This window comes from Procambarus clarkii, chromosome 61 (genome assembly GCF_040958095.1).
Source record: "Procambarus clarkii isolate CNS0578487 chromosome 61, FALCON_Pclarkii_2.0, whole genome shotgun sequence".
NCBI classification, from domain to species: Eukaryota; Metazoa; Arthropoda; class Malacostraca; order Decapoda; family Cambaridae; genus Procambarus; species Procambarus clarkii.
Window position 1 is genome coordinate 10,633,691 of NC_091210.1, and position 18,488 is coordinate 10,652,178.

At 55.7% G+C, this 18,488-nt stretch overlaps 1 protein-coding gene across 1 annotated transcript in view; it reads left to right on the forward strand.

Annotated features, from left to right (window-relative positions):
- LOC138354117 (uncharacterized) overlaps nt 1-18,488 on the forward strand; it is a 92,519-nt gene that overhangs the window by 47,287 nt on the left and 26,744 nt on the right. The gene's annotated exons all lie outside the window — the stretch shown is intronic.

Sequence of the window (18,488 nt, forward strand, 5' to 3'; positions counted from 1 at the left end):
TCTGCCCTACTAATTCGTTGGCTGCTGTACATTCTGGAAGTGCTCCCTCAGTTGCCTTTCATATGTCTATTCCCCCGGATCTCACTGGTAGTTTTGCTTGGTCCCACTGACTGTCATCTAAATCTTAGTTGAGTGCCTTCCTGAATATTGACTTGAGGAGCTCATCATTTTTAACTTCGCACTTGGAGGGGTTAAGAACGAAATCCAGGGTCTTCCCCTGTGACTTCACCAGCTGCAGATCTTCCAGAAGGGAGTCTTGTGTGCCTACCAGAGTGCCATCATCCAGGAACCAGACGTTGAGCTCATTTTAGTCTGCTTTTGATATCTCGAACCACTATGCAAAATAAGAAAGGTGCAATTGGTCTTCCTGTTGAATTCCGTTTGCTGAGGTGACTTCGTGTTCGCAAAACAGGAGGGTTGAGTCTATGCTGGAACCAGCTGACACAAAGGGGAGAATGCTTGGGCAATGTTCCTGGATTGCGGTGAGGACTACATCTCTTTTGACCGAGTTGAAAGCGTTTTTGAAATCTAATTTTACTACTGCCTGGTCTTCAGTAAGAGAGCTAATGTAGGCTCGTGCAGCATGAGCTGCTGCTTCACAACCTTGAGGGGACCCCAAACCCCAGCTGGTTGGGTTGCAGCATGGTGGCTGCTTCCATTTGGATACTTCTGACAGCAGCCCTTGCAACTAGGTGGCGAAGGGTATTACCAACGGCAATGGGTCTGATCCCTCCCCCTTCTTTTTCGGGGTACATAGGGATGCACCAAAGAAGAATGGTTTGATTTCATCAGGGATTAACCCGGCGAGGCAGTTGTTGACAAACATTGTGATTACTGTCAGGAGCGCCTCTGCAGCTGGGCCAAGAACAGGGTTCACCATTTCCTTCACATGTTGAGGTCTTACCCCTGTGTAGCCTCCTGAGGAGCCCGGAGCAAATGAAACGATAGCGTTATAAACCTCGGACTCTGACTCAGCACTCAGGAGCATCAGGCTCCTGAGTGGTGCTTCCCTCCTAGCTGGGTGGAACTTGGTAGTTCCGTACACCATGCGCCATGTCTAGGCAGATGCCTTGAGTGGGTGGGCACGTGAAGATGGTGGGTGGGGATGCATGGGAGGCTGTGTGCTGGCATGGGCAGGGAGGGAAAGGTGTGATCGCCTGATCGTAGGAAGTAGGGGGAGGGGGAGTGGAAAACACCACACACACTACAGGGGAGGGGAAAAACACTTCACATAGGGGGGGGGGGTGGCACTCGAGTCATGGATAATTTCCTTTTATATCACTACACACTGGTGAATGTATTCTGGCTCACTGGGTGTGGTGCACTCAACACGATACTCGCAGTGTTTACCACCGGGCTGGAATCAATTTATCTTTTTCAAACAATCATTGGCACACTGGTGACCCTCTCCCTCTCTTGACCACACCACATGTATCCGTCCACCCTTTCCTGGTGGTGGAGCCGCAGGGCATGTGACGTAGATGGGCGTGGGGTGAGGGTGGGCGTGGGGTGGCAGTGGGATGACGGTAGCCGTGGGGTGACGGTGGACGTCGGGTCAGCCGCCGGGAGTGGTTTGCTGGATAGACTGGCAAGACCTTCGAGAGGCTTGGAAAGGGAGGGGGGGGGGGATGCCCGCCACAGGCAGCGGTCACACACAATTAACACGAAGTTTCACTGATGCATTATGTTTAGCACTACAAACTCACCGTACATCTGAAAAGACACACATATTCATCTCCAAGCCTGCTGTAATACAAACAGGTTTGTGAGCCTCCCCTTCTCTCCCTCCACTTCAGGCCTCCTCCCCGCCTGGAGGTTATTGTTTATGGTGGCACTGGGATAATCCTCGCCCTGGCGTGTGTACTTCCTCCTCCCTCGCACGCCTCCCGCCAAAAGAATACACCTTTTTCAGTTGATTCTATTGCACTGCTGGAAAGGTAGGCCTCCTCGACCCACTAAGAGTCTTCAGCAGGTATTTACACAGACGTGAGTCGATTCTTGGTTTCCTCAGGCACTGCTATCCTTATTGAAGAGGTAAAATTTAGGCACCCAGCCCGTGTGACTAAGATCAATGAATTTGATGACTTCCAGGCTTGTGGGTCTAAACATTCCTATATGCGTAACAATGTTTGAATTCCTCGATAATCTTTGGCAGGTGGAGTCCTGTTGTCACGTGACATGCAGTATGACATGAAAAACTTTCCCCAGTTTTTATGAATCTTAATATCTATTTGGTATTCACTAATTGTACGATCAAGTCCAATTTAATAAAAAAAACTCCCCTGGTGCAGCAAGTTGTGTGAATTCGATTCCCTGCAATGAGTGTGAGTCTGTGCACCTTGGATAAACAGGAAATTCCTTACAGTTGCGTTGGTCCCAACATGCTAAGAGTATTATAACTGCCCAAAAATCTAGTGCATTTTATCTACACACAAGTTTGTGTGATCACACTATTAATTGGGAAGGAGCGAAAAGCATTACCAATTGCAGTGGTTTCGTGGAACGGAATTTGATTGAGTCTGCCCTAATCAGTGTCCAAATCTTCTCAAAGTTTGTACTGGTAAATATAACCCTGACCAGGATTCCTGGTTCAACCTTGATGATGAGCGGACGTCTGGACACCTCCTCTGCCTGGGAGCTGCCTGAGCACGTTCTGTTTTCACGTTTTGGCTTTGTTACTGCCGTTTTGCATCCCCTATTCAAAGGTCCGGTTGTACGACGCCTGGCGCACATATCGCCTTGACTCATGGGATTGTTGATAGATTTTTTTGACGTGTTCTGGCTGGTTCTCCTGGCAGGGTGATGGTGTTCGGGGGCCGGCTTAGCCGAGAGGTGCCGGGGGTTGGCAGCTCTTGGTGGGCTCCTGGTGTGCCCTCAGCCGTGCTGGGCGGCTGGCTTATGCTCTGCCGGGGGGCCACTGGATGACTTTTTGCGTTTTAGTTGACGCTGAGGTTTTGGTTACAAACACCCCATACGTAACACCCCATGGTTGTGTAACACCCCATACTCTAACCTGAGTATGGGGTGTTACGGCCCTATTGGGTCGCAACGGGTTCTTTCTCTGATGTTATTAGAGTTTGGGTATCCGGCTCCAAGCTAGTAGTGGCTTTCAAGGGGTGTGTTCCGTAACGCAAGTAAATTATAGGGGAAGGGATACAAATTCTCTAAATTAAATATATAATTACCATCACCAATAAATAAATATATAAATTATCACACGGGGGGGTATAGACACTATAATGTACAGTATGGTCTTCCTCTGAAGACGCGGAGTATTCCACGGTGCTCAACGATGCTTTGCCCTTGGTCCTCTTCTCGTGGCCTCACGACGAATCCGTAGATTCTCTAGACGAGTCTAATCCGGCCACCGGCCAGCCAAATCACAGTCCCACTGGGTGCACCGTCGTGGAGGCCTTCAACCACAAATCCAGCCTGTAGCTGGCAGGTTCCAATCAGCTACGCTTCGTAGGCCACTCCACGACCGATACTAGGGTTGCGAGCCCTAGGCAGGAGCCTCGTGTGATTCCACAGATCACTCTCCTCACCACAACACCCCAGTGGCTAGTCTTCTCCACCAGTCAGCCCCGGGTACGACAATCCCTGGTTCTGCCACCTCACAGGCAGGCTAACACAACAGTGTTCATCCGAGGGGGTGACTCACAGCTTCTGCAGCAAACACGTGGAGATACTACGGCTGCCTTGGGTAGACTGATCCACCGTCCGATTCAGCAGTCCCAGGTCGACTCTGTAATCAGACACGTCATTAGTACTGATGACACTCTAGGGCACCTCACTCACAGGCTTAGACACAAACGTCCACCTATCCGCTCCATAGATGGCGTTGCTGTCTAAGCGTCACCTCACCAGAGGTCAGCAGCGGCTATGTTATGAGCTGATCAGGACGGGAAACCAGCCTCTGTGGCCGGTATATCCTGTCCTCACTAGATGGCGTCGTCCATTTGGAGGGGGGTTTCGGGAGCTGACCCACAGATGGCGCGGTCGTCACTGCTCCGTGCTCGGACGCTGTGCTCGGGTCCATAACATGGGGTCAAGACACAGGCTCCAACATCGGTTTACCTCTCAACAGATTCTTTCCTATGATAAACAGACCTCTTCTTAGGTTTACCACAGTTGACTACCAGGGTACAATCACCCCTTGACTCCAGATTGCCTTTCAGGTCCCCCACAAGTCGAGATGAAAGCCACAATCGCCCTCCTCTTGCTCACCATTCTCAATACCATGAATCATGAGGCTATATGGGGTTCTCAACACCATGAATCATGGGGCTATATGGGGTTCTCAACACCATGATTCATGGGGCTATATGGGGTTCTCAACACCATGAATCATGAGGCTATATGGGGTTCTCAACACCATGAATCATGAGACTATATGGGGTTCTCAACACCATGAATCATGAGGATATATGGGGATCTCAACACCATGAATCCTGAGGTCATATGGGGTTCTCAACACCATGAATCATGAGTCTATATGGGGTTCTCAACACCATGAATCATGAGGCTATATGGGGTTCTTAACACCATGAATCATGAGGCTATATGGGGTTCTCAACACCATGAATCATGAGGGTATATGGGGTTCTCAACACCATGAATCCTGAGGCTATATGGGGTTCTCAACCCCATACAAAGAAAGAACAACATGTAAAATCAATTGTTTCTTCTTTAACAGGTTCCTTTCATTTGTTGCCTTTAAAAACCATTAAAAAATGTAAAAGAAAAAATGCCAAACACTAGATTTTCATCTCAACACATATTAGAACAAAGTCTGGTAATCAGAACAATTGTAACGTGTCATGTGCAGTGATCGAAATTTTAGACATAACAAGATCCACTGTTTCAGTTATGTCAGCAAACATTCACCACCTACACATTCACAACTGTATCCGTTAATGGGTTATATCTTAGTGTGGAATGATTATTCAATATTTAACAAGCAAATTCAATATGGGGATGTAAAATGAGCAATTCCGATAGCAAATTATGAGAAAAAGTCATGGCCGCAAGTAGGAGTGGGACTTAGATGGTTCAGGATGTTTTACATACATGAAGTGTGCTTGTTGATTATGCAGCGACCGCCAAGGTTGATGTTGTTCTGAACAACGCAGTGCATCTTACAGTGGACGAATCCATGATGGCCTAAAATACTTAGCTGAAGAAACCAAACTAACAGCGGTTACAATTTAGATAAAAGGCCTTGCTCAATACATTGTGACCAAAATACTGACTTCATTGAGAAAAGTTAACTATAACATACTATACACTTAGTGGAGCTGTAACACTGTTCACATGTGCCTCCAATAGCAACTGGTTGACACATTTTACACGACGGGCTCACCATAGCCCGTGCTACTTGGACCTTTTTGTTTCAGGTAGCGAATCTTTAGCAACAACAACAACATTTTACAACAAATGTCATCAATACATTTGATATCAGAAATATAGTCAGTGAGAAAGGTGACTAGGAAACACTTGTAGATTTCGTTGTACAAGCACCGTGTGAATATTTACCAACACGCTTTAACATTTTGGCTCTTCAAGGAAAGAAGAATCAGATTCCCATCTGCTATGAATCACAACAAAGATAAACAATGTATATTTAAGAATACATGGTATCCTAGAGCTTCATATACTTAACATTCATATCAGTATACCAACTCAGTATACCAGGAGAGACAAGAATTTGGAGTTGCAGTTTAGGCAGGAAATCCTATTGGTAGAGACTCAAACTTGCGATCAACTTTACAAACACAGACGGTAGACATTCAAAAATGTTTAGAACACGTCCTTGCTGATGATCGACGGCATGTCATCATACATTCAGATTCCAAAACTATCATTGAAAACATGCAACAAGAACACATACGAGCACATAATAAATGCAGAGGATTCTGCAAAAATATGAACCTAAAAAAAGAAATGTAGACATTTACATACCACGTGACGAGTATAGCATAGATTAAGAAAATAGTTACAGATAGAGGAGTGCAGATGAGTGAGAAATGAATAGTGATACGTGGTGTTGCCATATTAGTGAGACAATGCTGAGACTAAGATGTAACAAACAAGAGTTCAGGATGAAGGGGGAGATACGCAGGGATAAAGAGCAGAGAATCGCTGGTAGTGAGGACCAAGAGTTGAGAACGAAGAAGAGAGACATGGGATGAGCACGTTTAGGCAACAACCATGAATGGTAAACACGGAGACATTAGACACTGGGAGTGTACACACAGGAGGTGATGGACCAATGAGGTCGAGAGGGTGAAGACGTAAAAACGGAGACACAGGGTGAGAGGAAGCAGTAGTAAAGATAGAAAAAAGAAACACAGTAATGAGACGTAAAAATGAACTACATATAAAGAGAAAATGGTAAAAAACAAGGGAATGGATATAATTTCGAGTGGTGGAATACGTTAGTACCAAATAAATGTCGGACACATCGGGATAGCAGAGCGATATTAGATGAAAAGTGAGAAATACTGTGGAAAAAAGACATAGAGATGAGACACAGGAAGTAATGATGCTGTGGTGAAGGAGAGAATGTCTGTCTGACCCTTTGTTTGTCTGTCTGTCAAATGCTGAAGGTCAGACGCTTGCAACTGTGCTCACCTAAAAGTATAGGGGTATGAACTGGGATACGAGGACAGGATGGTCGGGAAGGACAGGATGGTCGGGAAGGACAGGATGGTCGGGAAGGACAGGATGGTCGGGAAGGCCAGAATGGTCGGGAAGGACGAGATGGTCGAGAAATACAGGATGGTCGGGAAGGACGAGATGGTCGAGAAATACAGGATGGTCGGGAAGGACAGGATGGTCGGGAAGGACAGGATGGTCGGGAAGGACGTGATAGTCAGGAAGGACAGAATGGTCGGGAAGGAGAGAATGGTCGGGAAGGACAGGATGGTCGGGAAGGACAGAATGGTCGGGAAGGACAGGATGGTCGGGAAGGACAGGATGGGCAGGAAGGACAGGATGGTCGGGGAGAAGAGGATGGGCGGGAAGGACAGGATGGTCGGGAAGGACAGAATGGTCGGGAAGGACAGGATGATCGGGAGGGACAGGATGGTCGGGAAGGACAGGATGGTCGGGAAGGACAGGATGGTCGGGAAGGACAGAATGGTCGGGAAGGACAGGATGGTCGGGAAGGCCAGGATGGTCGGGAAGGACAGGATGGTCGGGAGGGACAGGATGGTCGGGAAGGCCAGGATGGTCGGGAAGGACAGGATGGTCGGGAGGGACAGGATGGTCGGGAAGGACAGGATGGTCGGGAAGGACAGGATGGTCGGGAAGGCCAGGATGGTCGGGAAGGACAGGATGGTCGGGAGGGACAGGATGGTCGGGAAGGCCAGAATGGTCGGGAAGGACGAGATGGTCGAGAAAAACAGGATGGTCGGGAAGGACAGGATGGGCAGGAAGGACAGGATGGTCGGGGAGAAGAGGATGGGCGGGAAGGACAGGATGGTCGGGAAGGACAGAATGGTCGGGAAGGACAGGATGATCGGGAGGGACAGGATGGTCGGGAAGGACAGGATGGTCGGGAAGGACAGGATGGTCGGGAAGGACAGAATGGTCGGGAAGGACAGGATGATCGGGAAGGACAGGATGGTCGGGAAGGACAGGATGGTCGGGAAGGACAGGATGGTCGGGAAGGACAGGATGGTCGGGAAGGACATGATGGTCGGGAAGGACAGGATGATCGGGAAGGACAGGATGGTCGGGAAGGACAGAATGGTCGGGAAGGACAGGATGATCGGGAGGGACAGGATGGATGGGAAGGACAGGATGGTCGGGAAGGACAGGATGGTCGGGAAGGACAGGATGGTCGGGAAGGCCAGAATGGTCGGGAAGGACGAGATGGTCGAGAAATACAGGATGGTCGGGAAGGACAGGATGGTCGGGAAGGACAGGATGGTCGGGAAGGCCAGAATGGTCGGGAAGGACGAGATGGTCGAGAAATACAGGATGGTCGGGAAGGACAGGATGGTCGGGAAGGACAGGATGGTCGGGAAGGCCAGAATGGTCGGGAAGGACGAGATGGTCGAGAAATACAGGATGGTCGGGAAGGACGAGATGGTCGAGAAATACAGGATGGTCGGGAAGGACAGGACGGTCGGGAAGGACAGGATGGTCGGGAAGGACGTGATAGTCAGGAAGGACAGAATGGTCGGGAAGGACAGAATGGTCGGGAAGGACAGGATGGTCGGGAAGGACAGAATGGTCGGGAAGGACAGGATGGGCAGGAAGGACAGGATGGTCGGGGAGAAGAAGATGGGCGGGAAGGACAGGATGGTCGGGAAGGACAGAATGGTCGGGAAGGACAGGATGATCGGGAGGGACAGGATGGTCGGGAAGGACAGGATGGTCGGGAAGGACAGGATAGTCGGGAAGGACAGGATGGTCGGGAGGGACAGGATGATCGGGAAGGACAGGATGGTCGGGAAGGACAGAATGGTCGGGAAGGACAGGATGATCGGGAGGGACAGGATGGTCGGGAAGGACAGGATGGTCGGGAAGGACAGGATGGTCGGGAAGGACAGGATGGTCGGGAAGGCCAGAATGGTCGGGAAGGACGAGATGGTCGAGAAATACAGGATGGTCGGGAAGGACGAGATGGTCGAGAAATACAGGATGGTCGGGAAGGACAGGATGGTCGGGAAGGACAGGATGGTCGGGAAGGACGTGATAGTCAGGAAGGACAGAATGGTCGGGAAGGACAGAATGGTCGGGAAGGACAGGATGGTCGGGAAGGACAGAATGGTCGGGAAGGACAGGATGGGCAGGAAGGACAGGATGGTCGGGGAGAAGAGGATGGGCGGGAAGGACAGGATGGTCGGGAAGGACAGAATGGTCGGGAAGGACAGGATGATCGGGAGGGACAGGATGGTCGGGAAGGACAGGATGGTCGGGAAGGACAGGATGGTCGGGAAGGACAGGATGGTCGGGAAGGACAGGATGATCGGGAAGGACAGGATGGTCGGGAAGGACAGAATGGTCGGGAAGGACAGGATGATCGGGAGGGACAGGATGGTCGGGAAGGACAGGATGGTCGGGAAGGACAGGATGGTCGGGAAGGAAAGGATGGTCGGGAAGGGCAGGATGGTCGGGAAGGACAGGATGGTCGGGAAGGACAGGATGGTCGGGAAGGACAGGATGGTCGGGAAGGACAGGATGGTCGGGAAGGACAGGATGGTCGGGAAGGCCAGGATGGTCGGGAAGGACGGAATGGTCGGGAAGGACAGGATGGTCGGGGAGAAGAGGATGGGCGGGAAGGACAGGATGGTCAGGAAGGACAGGATGGTCGGGAAGGACAGGATGGTCGGGAGGGAAAGGATGGTCGGGAAGGACAGGATGATCGGGAAGGACAGGATGGTCGGGAAGGACAGGATGGGCGGGAAGGACAGGATGGTCGGGAAGGCCAGGATGGTCGGGAAGGACGGAATGGTCGGGAAGGACAGGATAGTCGGGAAGGACAGGATGGTCGGGAAGGCCAGAATGGTCGGGAAGGACGAGATGGTCGAGAAATACAGGATGGTCGGGAAGGACAGGATGGTCGGGAAGGACAGGATGGTCGGGAAGGACGTGATAGTCAGGAAGGACAGAATGGTCGGGAAGGACAGGATGGTCGGGAAGGACAGGATGGTCGGGAAGGACAGGATGGTCGGGAAGGACAGGAAGGTCGGGAAGGACGGAATGGTCGGGAAGGACAGGATGGTCGGGGAGAAGAGGATGGGCGGGAAGAACAGGATGGTCGGGATGGCCAGGATGGTCGGGAAGGCCAGGATGGTCGGGAAGGACGGAATGGTCGGGAAGGACAGGATGGTCGGGGAGAAGAGGATGGGCGGGAAGGACAGGATGGTCGGGAAGGACAGGATGGGCGGGAAGGACAGGATGGTCGGGAGGGACAGGATGGTCGGGAAGGACAGGATGGTCGGGAAGGACAGGATGGTCGGGAAGGACAGGATGGTCGGGAAGGACAGGATGGTCGGGAGGGACAGGATGGTCGGGAAGGCCAGGATGGTCGGGAAGGACAGGATGATCGGGAAGGACAGGATGGTCGGGAAGGACAGGATGGTCGGGAAGGACAGGATGGTCGGGAAGGACAGGATGGTCGGGAAGGACAGGATGGTCGGGAAGGCCAGGATGGTCGGGAAGGCCATGATGGTCGGGAAGGCCAGGATGGTCGGGAAGGACATGATGGTCGGGAAGGACAGGATGGACGGGAAGGACAGGATGGTCGGGAAGGACAGGATGGTCGGGAGGGACAGGATGGTCGGGAGGGACAGGATGGTCGGGAGGGACAGGATGGTCGGGAAGGACAGGATGGTCGGGAGGGACAGGATGGTCGGGAAGGACAGGATGGTCGGGAAGGACAGGATGGGAGGGAAGGACAAGATGGTCGGGAAGGCCAGGATGGTCGGGAAGGACGGAATGGTCGGGAAGGACAGGATGGTCGGGAAGGACAGGATGGTCGGGAAGGCCAGAATGGTCGGGAAGGACGAGATGGTCGAGAAATACAGGATGGTCGGGAAGGACAGGATGGTCGGGAAGGACAGGATGGTCGGCAAGGACGTGATAGTCAGGAAGGACAGAATGGTCGGGAAGGACAGGATGGTCGGGAAGGACAGGATGGTCGGGAAGGACAGGATGGTCGGGAAGGACAGGATGGTCGGGAAGGACGGAATGGTCGGGAAGGACAGGATGGTCGGGGAGAAGAGGATGGGCGGGAAGGACAGGATGGTCGGGAAGGACAGAATGGTCGGGAAGGACAGGATGATCGGGAGGGACAGGATGGTCGGGAAGGACAGGATGGTCGGGAAGGACAGGATGGTCGGGAAGGACAGGATGGTCGGGAAGGACAGGATGATCGGGAAGGACAGGATGGTCGGGAAGGACAGAATGGTCGGGAAGGACAGGATGATCGGAAGGGACAGGATGGTCGGGAAGGACAGGATGGTCGGGAAGGACAGGATGGTCGGGAAGGAAAGGATGGTCGGGAAGGACAGGATGGTCGGGAAGGACAGGATGGTCGGGAAGGACAGGATGGTCGGGAAGGACAGGATGGTCGGGAAGGACAGGATGGTCGGGAAGGACAGGATGATCGGGAAGGACAGGATGGTCGGGAAGGACAGGATGGTCGGGAAGGCCAGGATGGTCGGGAAGGCCAGGATGGTCGGGAAGGACGGAATGGTCGGGAAGGACAGGATGGTCGGGGAGAAGAGGATGGGCGGGAAGGACAGGATGGTCAGGAAAGACAGGATGGTCGGGAAGGACAGGATGGTCGGGAGGGAAAGGATGGTCGGGAAGGACAGGATGATCGGGAAGGACAGGATGGTCGGGAAGGACAGGATGGGCGGGAAGGACAGGATGGTCGGGAAGGCCAGGATGGTCGGGAAGGACGGAATGGTCGGGAAGGACAGGATGGTCGGGAAGGACAGGATGGTCGGGAAGGCCAGAATGGTCGGGAAGGACGAGATGGTCGAGAAATACAGGATGGTCGGGAAGGACAGGATGGTCGGGAAGGACAGGATGGTCGGGAAGGACGTGATAGTCAGGAAGGACAGAATGGTCGGGAAGGACAGGATGGTCGGGAAGGACAGGATGGTCGGGAAGGACAGGATGGTCGGGAAGGACAGGAAGGTCGGGAAGGACGGAATGGTCGGGAAGGACAGGATGGTCGGGGAGAAGAGGATGGGCGGGAAGAACAGGATGGTCGGGATGGCCAGGATGGTCGGGAAGGCCAGGATGGTCGGGAAGGACGGAATGGTCGGGAAGGACAGGATGGTCGGGGAGAAGAGGATGGGCGGGAAGGACAGGATGGTCGGGAAGGACAGGATGGGCGGGAAGGACAGGATGGTCGGGAGGGACAGGAAGGTCAGGAAGGACAGGATGGTCGGGAAGGACAGGATGGTCGGGAAGGACAGGATGGTCGGGAAGGACAGGATGGTCGGGAGGGACAGGATGGTCGGGAAGGCCAGGATGGTCGGGAAGGACAGGATGATCGGGAAGGACAGGATGGTCGGGAAGGACAGGATGGTCGGGAAGGACAGGATGGTCGGGAAGGACAGGATGGTCGGGAAGGACAGGATGGTCGGGAAGGCCAGGATGGTCGGGAAGGCCATGATGGTCGGGAATACAGGATGGTCGGGAAGGACAGGATGGACGGGAAGGACAGGATGGTCGGGAAGGACAGGATGGTCGGGAGGGACAGGATGGTCGGGAGGGACAGGATGGTCGGGAGGGACAGGATGGTCGGGAAGGACAGGATGGTCGGGAGGGACAGGATGGTCGGGAAGGACAGGATGGTCGGGAAGGACAGGATGGGAGGGAAGGACAAGATGGTCGGGAAGGCCAGGATGGTCGGGAAGGACGGAATGGTCGGGAAGGACAGGATGGTCGGGAAGGACAGGATGGTCGGGAAGGCCAGAATGGTCGGGAAGGACGAGATGGTCGAGAAATACAGGATGGTCGGGAAGGACAGGATGGTCGGGAAGGACAGGATGGTCGGCAAGGACGTGATAGTCAGGAAGGACAGAATGGTCGGGAAGGACAGGATGGTCGGGAAGGACAGGATGGTCGGGAAGGACAGGATGGTCGGGAAGGACAGGATGGTCGGGAAGGACGGAATGGTCGGGAAGGACAGGATGGTCGGGGAGAAGAGGATGGGCGGGAAGAACAGGATGGTCGGGATGGCCAGGATGGTCGGGAAGGACAGGATGGTCGGGAAGGACGGAATGGTCGGGAAGGACAGGATGATCGGGGAGAAGAGGATGGGCGGGAAGGACAGGATGGTCGGGAAGGAGAGGATGGTCGGGAAGGACAGGATGGTCGGGAGGGACAGGATGGTCGGGAAGGACAGGATGGTCGGGAAGGACAGGATGGTCGGGAAGGACAGGATGGTCGGGCAGGACAAGATGGTCGGGAGGGACAGGATGGTCGGGAAGGCCAGGATGGTCGGGAAGGACAGGATGATCGGGAAGGACAGGATGGTCGGGAAGGACAGGATGGTCGGGAAGGACAGGATGGTCGGGAAGGACAGGATGGTCGGGAAGGACAGGATGGTCGGGAGGGACAGGATGGTCGGGAGGGACAGGATGGTCGGGAGAGACAGGATGGTCGGGAGGGACAGGATGGTCGGGAGGGACAGGATGGTCGGGAGAGACAGGATGGTCGGGAAGGACAGAATGGTCGGGAGGGACAGGATGGTCGGGAAGGACAGGATGGTCGGGAGGGACAGGATGGTCGGGAAGGACAGGATGGTCGGAAAGGACAGGATGATCGGGAAGGACAGGATGGTCGGGAAGGACAGGATGGTCGGGAAGGACTGGATGGTCGGGAGGGACAGGATGGTCGGGAAGGACAGGATGGTCGGGAAGGACAGGATGGTCGGGAAGGACAGGATGGTCGGGAAGGACAGGATGGTCGGGAAGGACAAGATGGTCGGGAGGGACAGGATGGTCGGGAAGGACAGGATGGTCGGGAAGGACAGGATGGTCGGGAAGGAAAGGATGGTCGGGAAGGACAGGATGGTCGGGAAGGACAGGATGGTCGGGAAGGACAGGATGGTCGGGAAGGACAGGATGGTCGGGAAGGACAGGATGGTCGGCAAGGACAGGATGGTCGGGAAGGACAGGATGGTCGGGAAGGACAGGATGATCGGGAAGGACAGGATGGTCGGGAAGGACAGGATGGTCGGGAAGGCCAGGATGGTCGGGAAGGCCAGGATGGTCGGGAAGGACGGAATGGTCGGGAAGGACAGGATGGTCGGGGAGAAGAGGATGGGCGGGAAGGACAGGATGGTCGGGAAGGACAGGATGGTCGGGAAGGACAGGATGGTCGGGAGGGACAGGATGGTCGGGAAGGACAGGATGATCGGGAAGGACAGGATGGTCGGGAAGGACAGGATGGGCGGGAAGGACAGGATGGTCGGGAAGGCCAGGATGGTCGGGAAGGACGGAATGGTCGGGAAGGACAGGATGGTCGGGAAGGACAGGATGGTCGGGAAGGCCAGAATGGTCGGGAAGGACGAGATGGTCGAGAAATACAGGATGGTCGGGAAGGACAGGATGGTCGGGAAGGACAGGATGGTCGGGAAGGACGTGATAGTCAGGAAGGACAGAATGGTCGGGAAGGACAGGATGGTCGGGAAGGACAGGATGGTCGGGAAGGACTGGATGGTCGGGAAGGACAGGATGGTCGGGAAGGACAGGATGGCCGGGAAGGACGGAATGGTCGGGAAGGACAGGATGGTCGGGGAGAAGAGGATGGGCGGGAAGAACAGGATGGTCGGGATGGCCAGGATGGTCGGGAAGGCCAGGATGGTCGGGAAGGACGGAATGGTCGGGAAGGACAGGATGGTCGGGGAGAAGAGGATGGGCGGGAAGGACAGGATGGTCGGGAAGGACAGGATGGTCGGGAAGGACAGGATGGTCGGGAGGGACAGGATGGTCGGGAAGGACAGGATGGTCGGGAAGGACAGGATGGTCGGGAAGGACAGGATGGTCGGGAAGGACAGGATGGTCGGGAGGGACAGGATGGTCGGGAAGGCCAGGATGGTCGGGAAGGACAGGATGATCGGGAAGGACAGGATGGTCGGGAAGGACAGGATGGTCGGGAAGGACAGGATGGTCGGGAAGGACAGGATGGTCGGGAAGAACAGGATGGTCGGAAGGCCAGGATGGTCGGGAAGGCCAGGATGGTCGGGAAGGCCAGGATGGTCGGGAAGGCCAGGATGGTCGGGAAGGCCAAGATGGTCGGGAAGGCCAGGATGGTCGGGTAGGCCATGATGGTCGGGAAGGCCAGGATGGTCGGGAAGGACATGATGGTCGGGAAGGACAGGATGGACGGGAAGGACAGGATGGTCGGGAAGGACAGGATGGTCGGGAGGGACAGGATGGTCGGGAGGGACAGGATGGTCGGGAGGGACAGGATGGTCGGGAAGGACAGGATAGTCGGGAGGGACAGGATGGTCGGGAAGGACAGGATGATCGGGAAGGACAGGATGGTCGGGAAGGACAGGATAGTCGGGAGGGACAGGATGGTCGGGAAGGACAGGATGGTCGGGAAGGCCAGGATGGTCGGGAAGGACGGAATGGTCGGGAAGGACAGGATGGTCGGGAAGGACAGGATGGTCGGGAAGGCCAGAATGGTCGGGAAGGACGAGATGGTCGAGAAATACAGGATGGTCGGGAAGGACAGGATGGTCGCGAAGGACAGGATGGTCGGGAAGGACGTGATAGTCAGGAAGGACAGAATGGTCGGGAAGGACAGGAAGGTCGGGAAGGACAGGATGGTCGGGAAGGACAGGATGGTCGGGGAGAAGAGGATGGGCGGGAAGAACAGGATGGTCGGGATGGCCAGGATGGTCGGGAAGGCCAGGATGGTCGGGAAGGACGGAATGGTCGGGAAGGACAGGATGGTCGGGGAGAAGAGGATGGGCGGGAAGGACAGGATGGTCGGGAAGGACAGGATGGTCGGGAAGGACAGGATGGTCGGGAAGGACAGGATGGTCGGGAAGGACAGGATGGTCGGGAAGGACAGGATGGTCGGGAAGGACAGGATGGTCGGGAGGGACAGGATGGTCGGGAAGGCCAGGATGGTCGGGAAGGACAGGATGATCGGGAAGGACAGGATGGTCGGGAAGGACAGGATGGTCGGGGAGGACAGGATGGTCGGGAAGGACATGATGGTCGGGAAGGCCAGGATGGTCGGGAAGGCCAGGATGGTCGGGAAGGCCAGGATGGTCGGGAAGGCCAGAATGGTCGGGAAGGCCAGGATGGTCGGGAAGGCCAGGATGGTCGGGAAGGCCAGGATGGTCGAGAAGGCCAGGATGGTCGGGAAGGCCAGGATGGTCGGGAAGGACATGATGGTCGGGAAGGACAGGATGGACGGGAAGGACAGGATGGTCGGGAAGGACAGGATGGTCGGGAGGGACAGGATGGTCGGGAGGGACAGGATGGTCGGGAGGGACAGGATGGTCGGGAAGGACAGGATGGTCGGGAGGGACAGGATGGTCGGGAAGGACAAGATGGTCGGGAAGGACAGGATGGGCGGGAAGGACAGGATGGTCGGGAAGGCCAGGATGGTCGGGAAGGACGGAATGGTCGGGAAGGACAGGATGGTCGAGAAGGACAGGATGGGCGGGAAGGCCAGAATGGTCGGGAAGGACGAGATGGTCGAGAAATACAGGATGGTCGGGAAGGACAGGATGGTCGGGAAGGACAGGATGGTCGGCAAGGACGTGATAGTCAGGAAGGACAGAATGGTTGGGAAGGACAGGATGGACGGGAAGGACAGGATGGTCGGGAAGGACAGGATGGTCGGGAAGGACAGGATGGTCGGGAAGGACGGAATGGTCGGGAAGGACAGGATGGTCGGGGAGAAGAGGATGGGCGGGAAGAACAGGATGGTCGGGATGGCCAGGATGGTCGGGAAGGCCAGGATGGTCGGGAAGGACGGAATGGTCGGGAAGGACAGGATGATCGGGGAGAAGAGGATGGGCGGGAAGGACAGGATGGTCGGGAAGGACAGGATGGTCGGGAAGGACGGGATGGTCGGGAGGGACAGGATGGGCGGGAAGGACTGGATGGTCGGGAAGGACAGGATTTTCGGGAAGGACAGGATGGTCGGGAAGGACAGGATGGTCGGGAGGGACAGGATGGTCGGGAAAACCAGGATGGTCGGGAAGGACAGGATGATCGGGAAGGACAGGATGGTCGGGAAGGACAGGATGGTCGGGAAGGACAGGATGGTCGGGAAGGACAGGATGGTCGGGAAGGACAGGATGATCGGGAGGGACAGGATGGTCGAGACGGACAGGATGGTCGGGAGAAGCAGGATGGTCGGGAGGGACAGGATGGTCGGGAGGGACAGGATGGTCGGGAAGGACAGGATGGTCGGGAAGGACAGGATGGTCGGGAAGGACAGGATGGTCGGGAAGGACAGGATGGTCGGGAAGGACAGGATGGTCGGGAGGGACAGGATGGTCGGGAAGGACAGGATGGTCGGGAAGGACAGGATGGTCGGGAAGGACAGGATGGCCGGGAAGGACAGGATGGTCAGGAAGGACAAGATGGTCGGGAGGGACAGGATGGTCGGGAAGGACAGGATGGTCGGGAAGGACAGGATGGTCGGGAAGGACAGGATGGTCGGGAAGGACAGGATGGTCGGGAAGGACAGGATGGTCGGGAAGGACATGATGGTCGGGAAGGACAGGATGGTCGGGAAGGACAAGATGGTCGGGAAGGACAGGATGGTCGGGAAGGACACGATGATCGGGAAGGACAGGATGGTCGGGAAGGACAGGATGGTCGGGGAGGCCAGGATGGTCGGGAAGGCCAGGATGGTCGGGAAGGACGGAATGGTCGGGAAGGACAGGATGGTCGGGGAGAAGAGGATGGGCCTGAAGGACAGGATGGTCGGGAAAGACAGGATGGTCGGGAAGGACAGGATGGTCGGGAGGGACAGGATGGTCGGGAAGGACAGGATGATCGGGAAGGACAGGATGGTCGGGAAGGACAGGATGGGCGGGAAGGACAGGATGGTCGGGAAGGCCAGGATGGTCGGGAAGGACGGAATGGTCGGGAAGGACAGGATGGTCGGGAAGGACAGGATGGTCGGGAAGGCCAGAATGGTCGGGAAGGACGAGATGGTCGAGAAATACAGGATGGTCGGGAAGGACAGGATGGTCGGGAAGGACAGGATGGTCGGGAAGGACGTGATAGTCAGGAAGGACAGAATGGTCGGGAAGGACAGGATGGTCGGGAAGGAAAGGATGGTCGGGAAGGACAGGATGGTCGGGAAGGACAGGATGGTCGGGAAGGACAGGATGGCCGGGAAGGACGGAATGGTCGGGAAGGACAGGATGGTCGGGGAGAAGAGGATGGGCGGGAAGAACAGGATTGTCGGGATGGCCAGGATGGTCGGGAAGGCCAGGATGGTCGGGAAGGACGGAATGGTCGGGAAGGACAGGATGGTCGGGGAGAAGAGGATGGGCGGGAAGGACAGGATGGTCGGGAGGGACAGGATGGTCGGGAAGGAACAGGATGGTCGGGAGGGACAGGATGGTCGGGAAGGACAGGATGGTCGGGAAGGACAGGATGGTCGGGAAGGACAGGATGGTCGGGAAGGACAGGATGGTCGGGAGGGACAGGATGGTCGGGAAGGCCAGGATGGTCGGGAAGGACAGGATGATCGGGAAGGACAGGATGGTCGGGAAGGACAGGATGGTCGGGAAGGACAGGATGGTCGGGAAGGACAGGATGGTCGGGAAGGACAGGATGGTCGGGAAGGCCAGGATGGTCGGGAAGGCCAGGATGGTCGGGGAAGGCCAGGATGGTCGGGAAGGCCAGGATGGTCGGGAAGGCCAGGATGGTCGGGAAGGCCAGGATGGTCCGGGAAGGCCATGATGGTCGGGAAGGCCAGGATGGTCGGGAAGGACATGATGGTCGGGAAGGACAGGATGGACG